This window comes from Lactuca sativa, chromosome 5, assembly GCF_002870075.4.
Source record: "Lactuca sativa cultivar Salinas chromosome 5, Lsat_Salinas_v11, whole genome shotgun sequence".
Taxonomy (NCBI): Eukaryota; Viridiplantae; Streptophyta; class Magnoliopsida; order Asterales; family Asteraceae; genus Lactuca; species Lactuca sativa.
In genome coordinates this window covers 308,738,964-308,754,260 of record NC_056627.2, presented here as the reverse complement: position 1 = coordinate 308,754,260, position 15,297 = coordinate 308,738,964, and the positions used below count along the sequence as shown (strand labels likewise).

Here is a 15,297-nt window from a genome sequence, read left to right as displayed (position 1 = left end):
TGTAAAAAAGTTAAAAGAAAAAAAAAGTTTAAACCAAATAAAAGTAAAAAAGAAAAAATAAGACCAATTTCATAATAAAAGATAAAAAGATGGTTTAAAACGGTAAAAATCAAAACTTAATGTGAGGTGGCTTGAGATAAATGAAAATGTTTTTTTGGTTAGTATTGTAATTTAGAGATTTTAATTTAATACTATAAAATAACCGTTGGAAGTGAGAAGTCGAAAGATTGAGTCGGTGAATTGGCGCTTAATATAAAAGAATCTTTTCTTCTTCCCTCTTCCCCTCTTCAATCATCCCATTCGTTGCTCCAAACACCGCCGGAGACTCATCCCGATCTTTTTGACTCCGCTCCCCTGAGACCCAAGCAGCCCCATCCTTCGCAGGACACTCACAAACATGTCTATAATCCAAAGAAATTATCAAGATCATTGTAAGTTTTCATTCTTATCATTTTCTCTTCTCCTGTTTATTTTAGTTCTATAGGTTTTTTCTCTAATTTCGAGTTGAAGTTTCCTCTGTATGTACGAACAAGAAAAGATCGAAGTTTAGTTGTTGCTTTTTTTTAATTCTCTTTTATCTGATTGGCTGTTTTTTTCCCTGTAAAATCTGATTTTCTAACTGCACTGCTGCATAAGTTGTATTGCAACATTAAAACAGAAGGAAACTACATAGTTTTTCTGTAGTTTTATCGATCGTTTTTAGGGTTTCCTTCTCTATCTCGTTATTGGGTTTTTTGTTTTTTCTGTAAAATCTTGATTAAGCGTGTCTGGTAGGCTTATTTCAGAACGTGTTTATGTGGCTTTGTTGATCATTTGATATCGTCTTGTGTGGTTGGATGATTTTTTTGGGTCGTTTGAGAATGTATTTCAGATTCTGTCAGCACTCTTATGAATAACCAGTTTTATCAGATGGTGATGTTCTAGTCAGATCTCTTTTATATGGGTGTGTGATCGATGAATACTCCATCAGCTAATGTTTATTTTGTTTCCTATTTGGGATTTTCCCCTGTAAGATCATCAACAAACCAAATAAACAGTAATACCAGAAGCTTTCTAAGCCTAAGAACCCAAAATTCGTAACATACCAAATGCTCAACCTCCATCTGTTCGATAAAATGCCTGAGAAATCATTTGACTCTCAGACTTCAAATTTGAACTAGGAACTTGGTTGAGATGATTATGTTGGGAGTTTAACCTATAACCAAATGAAGTTCAGAAATTGCTTCATTGAGGAGGATGCTAAATCAGCTATTGCTAACGTTGTATCAGAAGTTACACAGGTGGACTGAACTTACTTAATTTTCCCTTTTTATACATGTTCATATCAATTAATCCTTCTAATATTTGTTAAATGTGCAGATACCTGAGAATCTTCGGTTGTTAAAGCATATTAAGAAGAAGCTTAAAGAAGTTTGATCAAAATGGTAAATTCTTTTGGTAGCAATTAATGATTTTAAATAATACAAACTGCAACTTTATAATTTTAACTAGACAACAGTACAATTCTTTTATGATATTTGGCATGCCATAAAATATTACATATATTATAAAACAGAACAAATGCCATAGGAACCAAGTACATTTTCTTCCGTTGTTGTGAATTGCAAAGAAAATAAGAATTCTATCAGATTGTGTATTGTTCCTTATTTAAGCCACATAAACCTTTTATTGAATGACTTTTGACTTTTTGAAGGAGTTGGAATGGATGGAATTGAATTCCATATTATTCCTCAAAATATTTATTCAAAGGATTTCATCATCCCGAGGGAAGAATTGATATTCTATTATTTATTTCTTCATTAAAAAGATTAAATTTATCCTTACAACCCAAATATTATTTTCCCAATATTGAGCCTTCTTCTTTATTCTCATCCCTAGTTTATCCTAATATACAACTTCATAATTGAAGATATTTATATTATTATCTATTTATTTTTCGTCATAATTCATTTTTTAATGTCAGTACTTTTCTTAAATGTTTATGAAATGAGAGTATGCATGTTTGATGATGATATAGTTAGTGTTTAAAAATTGTTTCATAAATAAAATCTTTTTTTCAATAAGTAGCTATCCTATCATTTTATATAAAGAAAATCACTAAAGGATGTTTTGGTTATTTAGCATAATATTCATTTTAATTCTTTTGATAGATTTGCAATCTAAATAAAAAACAACAAATGAATGGAATCAAAATCCTTTTCATTTGATGTCAACCATATACATGATGGATTCCAATTCCTTTGACAAATTTCATTCATTACTCTGCAACAAGAAAAGGTTTTAGAAACCAAATAAACAACTTATGTTGGAGAAAGGAAAAGAAGATACCCTTGAGAATTGAAGTGTATAAAGCCCTTCATGCTTTTAATGTTCTTATTTAGTTTTCATGTTATTGTTTAAAGGTACTCTTTTACTTCCATTGAATCTCAAATAAGGGTTTTGGGTGATTTGTCTTTATGGAAACGATATGCAGGTGTACAGGTAGCTATGAGTCTATGACCCTGTTTGTGTTTTTCTAGAAATACCCATCTGTTCCTAAAACTTGTGCTTATTTATTATCTTCAGGAAATGATGGGATAAACATACTTCGTGTTGAACAAACAAAAAAAAGATGATTGGTCAAGCAAGTGGTGATGTTTTGTTAGTAAAACTTTAATAGTTTTGAAAACCTAAAAAAGTTTTGTTAAGTTGTAGATTGTTCTTCTGTGCACTTTAGGTGTTTAATGAAATGTCTTGATTAAGTTAAAGAGTTGTTTTGCTTTGTTTTGAGGGTGAAAATGTTATTGGATTGAATTAGGTAGAGAGAAGTACATAATCACTAGCCAAATTAAAATATTAAACAACTTATTGAGATATTAGAGATTCAAATAAGAAAAGATTATTTATTGTTTGTAATTTTAACTCGATTAGAAAGAAATACAAGTGTATCTTGGTTCTAAGGAAAAGTTGTGTGTTTTTGTTTAATTAAGTTAGGATGAATTTGGGGTGTCTATTGTCAATCAACTAATGTGTAATTTGCATATCTGAAAGAGTTTTTGATTGTCATTGGTCATTGCTACAAAAATATGTGAACTTATGTTTGTAATTTTGTTTCTGCAGGATTTTAGAGATTGAAAATTGATTTTTGGGGGGCATAAAGTGCATTATTTATTTATTCATGTTACATGTAAGTTTTTAAAGTGCATTATTGCTCATTCTTCCATAGAATTTTAAAGAAATTGGAATATAGAAATTCCTTCAGTTACAAATTTGGTTGACAAAAAATGGATTCTATCAAATTCTCTCAAAATCTGTATTCAAAGGATTTTATCATTCCTAGGGAAGAATCGAAATTCCGTTATATATTTCTTCATATTACTTTATTTTAATGTTTAGTAATTGTTTTAAAATAAAAATCTTTTTTTTTCAGTAAATAGCAATTCTATTTATTTATTAGAAATTTTCAACATAGTTTTCACTTCAACTCGTTTGATAGATTTGCAAACGAAACACAAAACAACAAATGAATGGAATCTAATCCCTGTTTGTGTACTTCCATAAATACCCTTCTGTTCCAACCAGATTCTCTGTTTATTATATCTTGATGGGATTAACATACTTGATGCTGAATCAATCAAAAAAAGATGTTGAGTATTTTGGAAAACACCTTCAGCACTTATTTATTGCACCTGGTAAGTCTTTATAAATGATATTTGTTATTTATTCAATTCTTTTATTTATTTAAAAAGTGTACTTTTTATTTAGCGAATTGGGAAATGTCACATGGTGTGATCTTGGGTGGGCTGAAATGTTAAAAACAGGTGGTCAATATAAAGAGGGGACTGATGTTTACTTTTGTATCTCTGGTGAGATAATAGTCATTTCTTATTTTTCAATGAAAATATTATATTTATATATGAAAATTTTGTTAAAAAACATATTTTTTTTGTTAGATTTTAGCCAAACCAATTATATTAAGAAAGTATGGATTTCTTCTCATTCTTTCTGGTGGCAATTTGTGTTACTGGATCATATCTTTATACAAGTACTTTTTAATAGATAGATAATTTTCATTAACAACTATCAATGATTCTGTAACAATAATTAAATAACAATGTGTGAATGACTCATCTATCGTTTTAGAGTAATATTACATTTTTGGTCCCTTATTTTTTCAGTTTTGGTTCTTATTTGAGGTTTGCAAAGTTTTTTTTTCTTGTTAAAAGTAAAATTTCAAAAATTTTGGGATCAAAATTGCAAAATTCATAAATGAGCTATAATCAGAGACCAAAAGTGTATTTTACTCTTCTTTCTAAGTTTATGTGGTTTATGTTCTTTGTTGTATCAGATAAAGCATGCGATTTGTGCATACGAAAACACACTTTCTGTTTTTATAGGAACAACATGGAGTAATATTCGGGATCATGTCTATTTTTATATGAAAAAATATCATACTTTTTCTTCCTGCTCATATAAGATTATGACATGTGGAAACCACTAATTCTTTCTCCTAATCTCCTCTCTTGATTTTGAAACTTGTCTTGATCTATTAAGTAGGAGGATAAGTAGAAAGAAAATGTAGGATGATTTTTGATTTCTCTTTTCATATAGGACAAGAAGTTAGTTGTAAATGTGTTATTAAAGTTTGATGTAATACACCAATTTGGTTGAAATTACGGTATTGCCCTCTTTGGACACTGGTGGAATGCTTTTCTTGAAAGGGTTGATGTTGCAATGAAACATATGTTGGAAAGTGTGGTGTGTAGTTATCCAGCTAACGAGTACTCTTTTTCATTGTTCAATATAATAGTCTCTTTGAAAAATAAAATTGGAATTATTGTGGTTTATTTCGAATGAAACAGTGTTTGTGATATTCTTTAAAACTTTTACCCAATTATAGCACTGTACTTCCAATTTTTTTTTTCTTATCGTGTCATTATACTTGGAATAATCTGCCCATTTATAGAATTGTACTTTCATTTTTTTTCTTATTAAGACATTATTATGTACATAATCACATGCCAAATTAAAATATTAAACAACTTATTGGGCTATTAAAGATTCAATTAGGGAAAGATAATTTATTGTCTGTAGATTTAACTCAATTAGAAATAGACCTGTATTTTACATCTAACTAAAAGTTGCATATAAAATTGTGTGATTCTGTTTAATATAACTATATTAGGATAAATTTGGCGTGTTGATTGTCAACCAACTACTGTATAATTTGCATATCTGAAAGAGTTTTTTGATTGTCATTGCTACAAAAATATGTGGACTTATGTTTGTAATTTTCTGTCTTACTGCAGGATTTTAGAGATTGAAATTTGATTTTTGGGACATAAGGTCATCAAATGCTTAAATCTTAATCAAATGAGGTGTTGTGATTTTTTTATGTCATCAACTCTCTTCCTATTTCCTAGATTTAAAGATTAAAGAACACAAGTTCTTTGTTAGGTCAAAATAGTGTATCCTGTTATTTGTATGTGTTTCTGAATCTCATTGTGTGATGATACGAAAAAGATGAAGCTTTGTTGCATTAAGCCCTAAAAGAATGTTTAGAGATTGTTGTAGTCCACTAATTCAACTTCAAATTGCATCAGATGTTGAGGTATAAATTAATTTATCTGTTTACATGTTCACAACATTCATCACATGTTACAATGCTGAGGGATAAATGTTGATGTATAAGTTTATCAGTTTAGTGTTAGTTGTTTGATTTGATACTCTGAGAAATGTTTTTTTTTCTTTCATTCAAGTAGGTGACAAAGGAGTGGTTATTATTATACCCATCTGTAAGGTTTTTTACCTAAATATATTGTGTGAAAGTTACACACAGTTGTAAGAGTTTAAATTTTATCATTTTAAAATGATTTTCTCTCAACATGGTTCTTTTATTTTGTTTTTAGGGAAGTGACAAAGGAGTGGTTTCTATTTCTTATTCACTTATTCTTTTTTTTTTCTTTGCAAGTCTACCAAAATTGAATCTTTTCTTATCTTAAGTGGGAATTATTCCTTTGTTACATGGTTTTTCTGTAGTTTTGTTGATCGTTTCATTGGGTCTTTCTTCTCTATCTTTTCATTGGTTTTTTTTTCTCTCTCTAAAATCTGATTTTGACAATGTCTGGTAGGCTTATTTCAGAATGTGTTTCTTTGATTTTGTTGATCATTTAATAATGTTTTGCATTATGTACTTTAACATTTACCAAATCAGACAGATACTTGTTTTTCTTCTCTTTAACATATCCATGAATCATCACATTTCTTATTTATTCTTTTTTATCAATTTCTTTCAGGGCTTTGTGCATTCTCTCATTGGGTTGGTAATGATGAAAAAATCTTGAAAAATTTCACTTCAGTCAAATAACATAACCCCAAATTTTTTACTTACATTAGTATGACATTAATTGCTATTGTAAACAACTTATGGTGGAGAAAAGGAAAAGAAGATGCCCCTGAGAATCAAAGTGTATGTTTTTACCCTTAACACTATAAAACCCTTGATGCTTTTTATGTTCTTACTTAGTTTTCATGTTATGGTTTAAAGCTACACTTTTAGTCTCATTGAATCTCAAATAAGGGTGTAAATATCAATGATTCTGTAATAATAGTTAAGTAACAATATGTGATATATATGAATGATGCATCTATATATCTTTTTAGAGTAATATTACATTTTTGGTCACTAAGTGTAGCTGATTTTTTCAGTTTTGGTCCTTCTTTGAGGTTTATGATGTTTGTTTTTTTTTTCTTTTTAATTATTGTTCATATATAATCAGCTATTCTTACTTGGAACAGGGGCCATAAATGTTACATGTGAAATTCATAAATTAGGTGTAATCAGGGACCAAAAGTGTATTTTACTCTTCTTTTTAAGTTTGCATGCTTTATGTTGGCCTTTTTGTATCAGATAAAACATGCGATGTGTACAGATAGAAATGTTTTATTTTTGTTTTTAGAGGAACAACATGGAGTCATATTTGGGATCATGTCCAGTTTTATACAGGACAGTAAGTTTGGTGTAAATGAGTTATTAAATTTTGATATAATACACCAAATAGTTTGAAATTACAATATTACCCTCTTTGGACACAGGTAAGGGTTGATGTGGCAATAAAGCATAGTGTGGCTTGTAAAAGAAGTTGATGAATGCATATATTCTGAGGAGGTAATTTTGTCATTTTTAACAATAGTAACTACTCTTTTTTCATTGTTTAATATAATTGTAACTACTCTCTCTTGTTATCATGTTAACATACTTAAAAATCTCCAATAACATGAGTCAATCAATCTTTCATGATTTTTGCCATTTTGATTTCCGATTTCTTTCCACTTATTCCTTTTTTCATACACATAGTAATCTGTGTGATATTTATTATCTTTCAGGCAAGAATGCATCTCCTATGTATAACACCAAAATAAAAGATAAACTTGGCCATCAACCTTGTCTCTAGGAAAACAGGATGCTATATATATATAATAAGAAATCACTGAAAGTGCATTGCTAGGTTTAAACCCTAAAATAGATCTTCAGGTCCTCTCTCTCTCTGTAGTTAGCTTTTTTTTTAAATAGTTTGTTCATTGTAGCATCGTACATCCATTTCTTTCTGTGACAACATTGTAATTTTGAACTTTTTTCTTATAAAGGCATTATATTATGAAAGTTCTATGCAGATTTTTCAAAGTACAATGTTGTAATACACAAATCAATAAAAGTAGATTGCTATTTCTTGCATTTAAACCAATATTGATTCATGTATGCTATTCCGCTTGTTTTAGAAGTAAAGCGTGTGGATGTTCCTGAAATGAAGTATATATACATCCAATGATGAAAACAAATTTCAATTTTATATCCCAACCAAAAAGGTGGAAGGAGGGATGGGAACTGACTCTTGATCTTTCTGTTTGAGTAAAAGACAAAAATGCCCTCCGTATCCCCAGCTATCTACACTGATGCACTTAATTCCAAAATATTTTGAAATCATGATTCGTTAATAATATGCTCATAGATCACCATTGGCTATACAAATAGTAACAAAAATCCTGACAGGGGACATTCATTAATTAGGGTTCATTATGTTTCAGAAGCAAGCAACCAAGGTGAAAAACAACATACATACATACATATAAATTTATCTTCTTTATTTAAATCTATTTCATTCCATTTGTTTATACTTTTTGATCATATTCAGTCTTATTGTTTCCAAAAAAGGACATATCCATCAGCTGTATAGCTTCCTGATATTGCTACTAGTTCTGATCAAAAATGAAGAAACTATAGCTTTTATTACTGTAAATCCATACTTTTTTTTTGAAAAACGTATATTGATCATGAAGGGTAAATTTGTACAATTCAGTGTTCGACTTTTTGCTAACTCTCTCTATGATAACAGACTTAAAACATCTCCAATAACACGAGTCAATCTTTCATGATTTCTGCCATAAGAATTGGTGTTTTTTAGGGAAGTAACATGATACTTCTCCAATAATTTAACGTTTATTATTATTTCAAATTAGTAGTTATCTTTATTTAAAGTAAGGATATCTATTAGTATCTTTTAATTTTGGGTAGGGTTATCCATTAACACTTATATATATAGGGTTTTGATATAACTTTTGATTATAATGGAATAATAATTATAGAGTTTTTACTCTGTTTTGAAGAATCCCTGTGTCATAACAACCAATCCATCACCCTTTTCTTTTCGTCAACTAAAACCAGATGATGTTTGTTGCTACAATATGTTATACACCAAAGGTTTCTGTTTCTTATTCACTTATTCCTTTTCTTTTCTTTTCAATTCTACCAAAGTTGAATCTTTTCTTTCCACTTATTCCTTTTTTCCTACATGGTAAGGGGGTTGTAGTACTTTCATTTGGAAACCTTATTATGTCCTTTCCAAATTACCTTTTATGATAATGATTTTATAGTTGTACTTAATCACATCATGACAAACTGCTGTTTCTTTTTTACTTAATTACTGTATTTTCATTCGTGTAGGACAACTTGAAAATGTGTTGTGAGAAAGGTTAGCCTCGTCTTTTGAATCTCTGCATGTTATGCAATTATGCATACACATGTAATCTGCATTGGAAGAGTGGATGTGATTTTTAAAGACAAAATATTGTATGCCATAAGAGCAGTACGATCTTTTCTGAAGTTTTCAGTAGCAATATGTTATTGTTGTTTTATCATCGGGTATGCTGTTACATTATTTTGTGCCCTAATTTCATCTTGTTTATTTGTTATTAACATCTCTGAACTTTTCATGTGCATTTGTGAATGTCATAAGGAAGAATATATTCATGATTTTTTTAAGTGTGATCTATAATTTCATCTTGTTTATCTTTCTAATATTCTGATTTGTTAAAGGTGCAGACATCTGAGATTGAGGTTCTATGGTTGTTAAAGCTGATTAAGGAGAAGCAAAAAGAAGTTAATCGAAATGGTAAATTCTTTTGGTAGCAATTAACAATTTTAAACAGTACAAAATGCAGCTTTATAATTTTAACTAGACAATACTACAATTATTCCTTTATGATGTTTGGCATACCATAAAGTATTATTACATATCTTATAAATTTTAACTAGACAGAAGTGTACCCATTTATAGCATTGTACTTTCATCTTTTTTATTTCTTATCAGGGCATTCACATTATGCATTGAAAACTCTACCAAATTATAGATAGCATTGTACTTTCATCTCATTTTTTATTTTATTTTTGTTTATTAGGACATTATCTTCTAAAACATTTCACCTAATTAAGCAATGAAATCGCTTTGTCATTGTATGGCATTGCTAAAACTGGGTTGATTTTTGAAAGCACGGTGTTGTATGAAGATAGTAGGATGCTATAAATTTGTATTTGTATGGCATCGCTTTGTTTTTTTATAGGGTAAATTTCAGGAAATAGCAACATACTTCTTTCTTTTTACCAATATATAGACAATATACTTACATACTGTATAAAAGCATCATAATTGCTTACAAGTTGTCACTCATTATGCAACATACTTAGATCTCTTTATCAATAATAGTAAAATGCCAAATTGTTACAAATAAAGTTTAAGTATGTAGCCTGTTATTATGGATAAAGAACAAACAAAAGTGGAGCATATAAAATGCGTTTTTCATCGAATCCAATATTGTTGTTCTTGAATTCATGGCTGCAAACCCTTCAAATACTTCAAAGGCCGAAATCAATTCACAGTTGTGAACCCTTCAAACCTTCATATTTTCTTCAAGAACACTAATCACGACCGTAAACCATTCAAGGGCTGTACACGGCCGAGAACAATTCACGTCCGCAAACCTTCCCAAATCGTGAACTTGGCTGAAAACCCGCTTTTTCCGATTCAATCGAGTCCCGGTAACATTTCTAAACCCAAAAGCAAGTGTTTTTCCAACACTATAATTAATGGTTTTGCTAATAAAATACATATATGTATTTAATTTTTATTAGGATCCCGTTAAGTGTTGCGTACATCAACCCGAGGGTCTTCATTTCCAGTTTCGTTGTTCGACACTTTCACGCAACTAACAGTGGGTTCCTGCCCCTATATTTTCCAAGATTTTTAATTGTTTTAGGGTGAGAATGCAAGTAAAACACAAGAAATGTTATGTTTTTAAAATATAAATTGTTTATTATGTCTTTATACCAATGAACTGTATTTAACACATGAAACTTTTTAGATCATGGAAATAAGCTTACGAACTATTATAAGTATAGTTTATGGAATCAATGAATCTTTTTATAAACTTATTTGTTAATTATAAAAAGGGTTTTCGCATTATTACTTGTAAAGTCGTTAATCTAGTTTGTGAGTGTCACCCCCAAACGGGAATGACGGAAACGTTCGGGGGCGGAGGACGTCATGTCAAGTATCACAACACATGCATTATAGAAATCAAAGTACAAACAACGATTGCATTAATAAGTATAAGTTTTTACTTGTGTTCAACCACTGTATATTGACACAAAAATAATTAATAACGAAACAAAGACATGAAGCTACTATGCTCCATCTTTTGAATCCCAGTACGCGTACATGTCTACTAGTTACCTGAGAATACAAGTTATTTTGAAAGAGCAGACCAGCATTTAAGCTGGTGAGTTCATAAGTATTTTTGTTATAAAAATTATACTCTAAGTTCTTTGGAAAAGTTCGTATGTTCCTCCATAAAATCCTATATTTTCTGATATGATGAATGATAAGTAAAAATGGCTCTTACAAATCTTTCTATGAGTACTTAATGAATACGAGTTATATACAATTCAGATCAAATAGACAATCGATTTTGTGAATCTTCCCCAAGCCCACAACCAAACAAAGAACAGGAATTGAGGCAGAAGTCACACATTCCATTGTTTGTTAGATCCTCATTGTGTATATCCCTGACGTCTTCACTAGGTGCTTACGGAATTAACTGTAATAGTTCTTTGACATTTGATGAAAATATTCTTTAAGAAAATCATATATTTTCTTTAGTAAATTGGTAACCACAATAGTTCCTTCTATAATCACTTAGTTTATACTAGCTATATATAATCTAATATCGAACGGACAGTTAAATGTGTGAATCTGCCCTAAGCCCACAACCAAACAAGGAACATGAAATGAGGCGAAAGTCACACATTTCACTGTCTATCGGATATTAATTATATATAACTCTGGTGTATAAACTAAGGAATTATAGAATTAACCATTTAAGATCCCTTATGTTATACTAGTTTAATAACAAGTATTAAACCTATTATAGATAAGTTTCTAGTTTCACTAACTCTATGATCACTTAATACATACGAGTTGTATATAACTGAGATCGAACAGACAGTTGAATGGGTGAATCTGCCCTAAGCCCACAACCAAGCAAAGAACAGGAAATGAGGCGGAAGTCACACATTTCACTGTCTACTGGACTTCAGTTTTATCTAACCCTATGGTATATACTGAGTAATCACATAGTTAATATCTATGTATATAACTGAGATCGAACAGACGATTGAACTAACTTTTATATTAATACATATATACAAGATATATATATATATATATATATATATATATATATATATAATTAAAATTTAAACGACAGTCAGACAAATAACTTTACCCTAGGCTCACATCCAGACAAGAAAAAGGAAATAAGGCAAATCATTAGTCCTGAGCCCTTTAAATCTTATTTATATAATTAAAAACATATAAATATGATTTATACATAATATAAAATATTTAAAAGAGTTAACAATATTAAAGAAAAATCGTTTATTGTAAACACAATATCCTTGTGTTTAGACTTGTATCCCCCCCTAAAACAGTGAAAAATAGTAAAACATAGGGGTATGAACTCACCTTTTTGTCGGTGATTCGAGTGAAGGTTCAATTTAGGATGTTTTCCACTAGTTAGAACCCAAGACAAAATCAAGGCCTAAATAGCGATTTATGCAACATATATGTATTCTATTAATGACTAATATCATAAGAATGATAGGAATTCGATCTAATCTGTAAGTATAACTTACAAATAATGGTGTTAGAAGCAAAGTTTGAAGGGTGCAACAAGGGTTCACGGCTAGCTGGGTGTTCATGACGAGTTCAAGGCCCAAATTGTGAAGATTAGAAGTGTTTGGAAGCTGATTTCAAGATCAAAGTGTGATTCTTACAAGTTTCTGTGAAGATTCTGCATGTTCTTGAGGAGAGAAGAGGTTTTTGGTTGATGATACTTGAGAGAGAATTGAGTATTTGCGATCAGAAGAGGAAAAATGAAGAAAATTCTGGTCATATATATATATATATATATATATATATATATATATATATATATATATAAAAGGAAGAGTGTGGGACCCGAAGGAGTTCACGACCCTAGGACCGTTCACGGCCGAAGACGAGATCACGGACGCAAATCAGAGGTTCACGATCCGAGGTTGGTTCACGGCTGCAAGGCATGTTTACGGCTCGGAGTGTGTTTGCGGTCCGAGCTTCGTTTGCGGTCTCCATGCGAAGTTTCTCGGTTTGGAAAAATTTTCTTTATATTTCACTTCTAATTCAACAACTCTTTAAATTTAAAGTTTTAAACAAAGTTAGGAGTTAAATCTATTTAAATAAGATAGATCAAAATGAGAAGGTTGATTTTTGCAAGAATAAAAACTTTGGGTTGTCATAGTGAGACACGTTTTTGAGTACTTACATATGTACCAGTGGAAGACTACCCTTATGGTCCAGAGTCTTCATGATGGAGAGCGTGAGTTTGTGTATAGATCTATACGGGACTGACAATCCCGCACCTTGCTGGTAGCTACAGTATGATCGACAGGTCTACGGGTGACAAAGTCATAAATGATATTGGCGTCCGGTACACGTCGTATCTAATACTATGGTCATAAAACTCACAAGTAGATAACAACGATATATTTACGTACTAATATACTTTTTATGAACAACTTCAATGGATATTAACTATATGATTACTCAATATATACAACTCGTATATATATTAAGTGATCATAGGAGGGTAGTATCGTTGTATCGGATTTTCGAAACAATCAAGTCTTCAGCCGATCTAACTTATCAACAAAACTAGATATCATTAAAGTAAGTATAGTAATTATGCTTGTGCTTTTTGGTATTGGAACAAGTAAGGCTACAAATCAGTTTTATAGAAAATATAGGATTTTCTATGGTAAACATCGTTATTTCAAAGGTAAACAGCTTTCGATATAACTTTCCGAAAACAATAACAATTATTCCGGAAAACAACATTTTACATGGAATTAAGAATCTTTTTACACAAGGTTCAACACTTGTTTACAACTAGTATAACATAAAGGACCTTTAGTGGTTAATTCTATAATTCTTTAGTTTATACCTCAAGGTTATGTATAAATAACATCCGATAGGCAGTGAAATGTGTGACTTACGCCTTACTTCCCGTTCCTTGTTCGGTTGTGGGCTTAGGTCAGATTCACACATTTAACTGTCCGTTCGATATTAGATTATATATATATATATATATATATATATATATATATATATATATATATATATATATATACTAAGTAATTGTAAAAGGAATTTGTTTGCCTTTCTAAAAACAAATGTTCAAAGATTTTAAAAGAAAAAGCAACAATTTTTTTGAAAGTAAAAATTGTTCCGAATCAAGTTTTCGCAACTATTAGACTGGAAAAAAAATCAAACATCGGAATTAACGTCCCTTGTAGATGAAGACAATGCAGATGGATGCGATTAATTCTTTTGGACTGCTCCCATTGACAATGCAGAAGAAACCAAAGGTTTCTCTGAAATGACCTCTTGGAAAACAAAAGGGAGATATGTTGCTGAACCATTGAATTTTGTTAACCATCGTTACGAACAGGCAGGTCCAAGTGGGACAAAGGATATTCTGAGTGACATCTCTTCGGAACACAATGAAAAGCCACCTAGAAAAAGAGAAACTAAAGCTAACATTCATAAGTTAGCTGAAGAATTATTACTAAGAAACGTCAACTGAATGCTAGATATCGGAAAACTTAAAAGAAAGAAAGCGTTTATGGAAATCTAAAAATTTCAATTCAGTTAACCAAGAAAGATCTGCGAATCAAACTGCAAAATTCTCTTCATCCCTGAAACCTAAAACATTTTCAAAGTCACAGTCTTCAACTCCACAGGTTTCAAAACCAAAAGTTTTTCCAAAACCATCATTTTCAAAACAAGTGAAACCTTTGGAAAAGACAAAACCTAATTTTTCTCCAAGAACGAATCTTTTAAAATATGTCAACACATCGAAAGATGTGAAGGGCAAAGGAAAAGTTGTTTCAGAACCTAAAATTTCCTTCAAAGGATCCGAAGCAAATTTGAAAAAGGAGGAAAATAAGTTTATGAAAAAGGTAGTCAGGCAACAAAAAGAAGCTAAACAAAGACATATTCCTTTTAAAGGAAAGAATCAAGATAATAGGATCGTTGTTTTCAAAAATAAAGAAAGGGGAGAACTTCACATTGATAAAGAGATCTTATTGGGTTGATGAAACTATAACTTTCCTATTCTTAAGAAAACCTCACAAAGACCCAAACAACTTTGGGCTCCTAAATCTCTCTAAATTTTGTTGGTAATCCGTGACGAATAGTTTGACTGGGAATGGTATATTGGCAGTGGGTGTTCGAGTCACATGACTGGGAGGAGAGAAGAGTTGAGGGAATTCTGATCGCTGAATGATGTTGGGCGTGTGAAGTTTGGAAACAATTCAATCAGCAAAATCAAAGGCTACAGAATATTTGCGAAGGGCGATTTCTCAATTCGGAAGGTAGCTTACGTCGA

The 15,297-nt window shown here is 30.6% G+C and overlaps 1 long non-coding RNA gene across 17 annotated transcripts; it reads left to right on the top strand.

Annotated features, from left to right (window-relative positions):
- The first annotated feature begins 241 nt into the window (after positions 1-241).
- On the top strand, positions 242-10,631 carry LOC111890802 (uncharacterized). Of its 17 annotated transcripts, none has more exons than XR_008232664.1 (13): positions 242-431; positions 1,161-1,280; positions 1,360-1,424; positions 2,403-2,481; positions 2,566-2,630; positions 3,100-3,166; positions 3,562-3,671; positions 3,745-3,845; positions 5,289-7,147; positions 7,366-7,513; positions 8,981-9,178; positions 9,359-10,351; positions 10,445-10,631. It is a non-coding gene; the product is annotated as an uncharacterized LOC111890802 (long non-coding RNA). The 17 variants fall into 17 exon arrangements; XR_008232667.1 differs by having other exon boundaries at positions 1,014-1,280; XR_008232670.1 differs by having other exon boundaries at positions 910-1,280.
- Positions 10,632-15,297: the final 4,666 nt, after the last annotated feature.